The sequence below is a fragment of the Dipteris shenzhenensis genome, chromosome 15 (genome assembly GCF_047967505.1).
Source record: "Dipteris shenzhenensis isolate YYH24624 ecotype China chromosome 15, Dip_SZ_1.0, whole genome shotgun sequence".
Lineage (NCBI taxonomy): Eukaryota > Viridiplantae > Streptophyta > Polypodiopsida > Gleicheniales > Dipteridaceae > Dipteris > Dipteris shenzhenensis.
Window position 1 is genome coordinate 28,348,904 of NC_141610.1, and position 2,997 is coordinate 28,351,900.

General features: G+C 47.3%; 1 pseudogene across 1 annotated transcript; it reads left to right on the forward strand.

The window, feature by feature from the left end:
- Window positions 1-247: 247 nt before the first annotated feature.
- On the forward strand, window positions 248-2,351 carry LOC147893631 ((R)-mandelonitrile beta-glucosyltransferase-like; annotated as a pseudogene). The gene is made up of 2 exons (XR_015542245.1): window positions 248-799; window positions 963-2,351. The product of XR_015542245.1 is annotated as a (R)-mandelonitrile beta-glucosyltransferase-like (transcript).
- The last annotated feature ends 646 nt before the right edge of the window (window positions 2,352-2,997 follow it).

Here is a 2,997-nt window from a genome sequence, read left to right on the forward strand (position 1 = left end):
AGAGCGAAGGACCGGTTTGATTCTTGAAGCGCACAGCCAACAGAGTCGACATCGCTCCAGTTGCTTAATAATGCACCTCACGATGCCAACAAGAAATTTGGAATGCCAGCAACCTCGAGTCGCCGCAGGACAAGTTTCCAGCCCACAAAGAAGACGACTGCGGGCCACAAACGAGACGACTGCGGCCCGGAAAGACTTGAGAGAGACTCGCAAACGGAACTCCTTTTAAAGCTCGCCAGTACTCATTGCTCATTCGTCGTTTTGGGCTCCCGTCAGTTTAGTTTCCTTGTCGATATGGCTTCACAACTCTCCCCTTCTCCTATGGCGAGGAAGCCCCATGTCTTGGTTCTGCCGCTGGCCACGCGCGGCCACGTGAACCCCATGATGCACTTCTCCAAAATCCTGGCAGCCCAGGGCGTTACCATCACCTTTGTCAACACCGAATACAACGCTAAGCTGGTGGCGGAATCGCAAACGGACTCGGAATTGCAGAAAGCCGGCCTCGATATCCGCTTCGTCGAGCTCCCGGACGGTCTTCCGCCCGACCATGGGCGCACCACCGATGTCATAGAGATGTGCGAGGTTATCATGTCAACGATGGGAGAACCATTCGAAAAGCTTGTGGAGAGTTTGTTGCTTAAGGATCCGCCGATTACCTGGATCCTCGCGGATATCTGGCTGGTGTTCGCGCTGGATGCTGCCAGGAAGTTCGGACTGCCTCATGCAAACTTCTGGACACAATCAGCTACAAGCCTCGCTTCCATACTGCGTGTAGTCGAAGGATATCGGCCTCCCGCAGGTAAGTCAGATGTGTGATTTGCATATACAGTCAGCCTGCACGTCTTCACAGTCGACTCAATACGTCATCATTGAGAAAATTGTTGCTGGAAAGGATTGTGGTCATGGAGAGCGATCCATTGTCTGCTTACCGTGAATTGGGGATGTGATGGTTTCATATACAGATCTTGAAATACCTGGAGCACTCTTCCTCAAACCGAGCGATATGAATACGTTCGTGCAGTGTTACGACCCTTCGGATTTCATGTTTCGTTTCTTCACCGGCGGTTTCGACCGCTTAAGCGAGTCTCCCTGGACTTTAATAAACACATTCGACGAGCTGGAGCACGAGACGATCCAAGCGTTGAAACAAAAACACCCAACCATTTGCCCAGTGGGTCCTTTGCTACCTGCTTCCTTCCTGCATGGCTCAGCGGACGACGCAACAACCGTGGCGACGTTGTGGGAAGAGGAAGAGCGATGTCTGAGGTGGTAGACGAAAGGAAGGACGGGACGGTGCTATACGTATCGTTCGGGAGTCTAGCGATACTGTCGAGGGAGGAGATGGAGGAGGTGGCGATGGGGCTGGAGGGGAGCGGGAAGCCATTTCTGTGGGTGGTGAGGGGGAATATGGTGGAAGGGAAGGGGGAGATATTGCCGGAGGTGTTTAAGGAGAGGGTGAAGGGGAGGGGAGAGGTGGTGGGATGGGCACCACAGCTGAGGGTATTGAAGCACAGAGCTGTGGGAGGTTTCTTCACTCACGGGGGCTGGAATTCAACATTGGAAGGGATAGCGGCAGGGTTGCCAATGCTTGGGTGGCCTTACTTCTCAGATCAGCCCATGGATTGTGAGTGCATTGAGAAAGCATGGAACGTAGGGATGAGATTGGAGGTGAAGGATGGGGGCATTCTTTGCAGATTTGATGTGGAGTCCAAAATCAAGGCCTTGATGGAGAACCCCCTCTTTAGAGAGAATGCACGACAATGGAGCTTGGCTGCCCAAAAGGCTACCCTCCCTCATGGCCCCTCCTCCTCCACCTTGCACTCCTTTGTCCTCTCCTTATCATCCCCTCCTCCTCTTATGTAAGGCTTCACTATTAGGAGCGTTGGGTTCTCCACTCTGTGCCAAATCAGTGGTGGTGAGTATCATCCAGTTGTTTCTCTCCTTATGATATATGATCACTAGTGACAGTCATCCAATAGTTTCTAATATCTAGCACTTCCTCGTGCTTTCACTCTGGAGAATATGGTATATAATCACTATTGATTATCATCCAATTGTTTCTTACTTTTAGCACTTCCTCTGGTCATGGAGTGCTTTCAGTGGAGAATATATATATAATCACTAGCAATCGTCATCCAACTGTTTCTTATTTTTAGCACTTCCTCCTTCCATGGAGTGCTCCGAGATCTAATTGCTAGTAACTATCATCCAATTGTTTCTTGTTTTTAGCAGTGCCTCCTTCCATGGAGTGCTTCACTAGAGAATTGGATCCTACCTTTGGGGATTTTCCAGGTGGTTTTTTCTTCTCTGAAAACTAGGTTGCTTATCCAATATCTAAGGTTTTGCTCAATTATGCCATATAGCATATTAATCGAGTCAGTGCATTCATGGGGAACAACTAACTTGTAATGAGGATTTCAAGCAACTTCTCCTCGTCATCCCCTCCCCCTCCTCCTCATCCTCTATGTAAGGCTTCTGGATTGGGTTTTGCATTGTGCACATGATTATCATCCCCCCTTATGATATATAATCAATATAGATTATCATCCAATCGTTTCGTTTTAGCACTTTCTCCTTCCATGGAGTGCTCTGTGGAGAATGTGATATATGGTCACCAGTGATTATAGCCCGATTGTTTCTTTTTTTTAATAGGTTATGAATGCTTTCATGTCTTTCACGTTTGTTCTTCTTCAAAAGAATCCATACAAAATCTAGCTTCATACCTTGGAGTACTTTTGTAAACATTTGCTCGTATGGTATGTTGATATACTATGGGTAAAAGATGATTTAGAAAAATAAAAGTGTAGACACATTAAAAGTTTTTTTCAAAAATGTAATTACTCAAATACCTTAGACATGGTTTTTTCAAGTGAAGCAACAAGTCAAGACTCAAGTCTTGAGCATTGAGGACGAGAAAATATGCATGGATAAGTACCAGATAGGAGGTAGAGGGGAGTGAAATAGGCAAAAAAAGAACGAGCATGTAGAAGGGAGCTC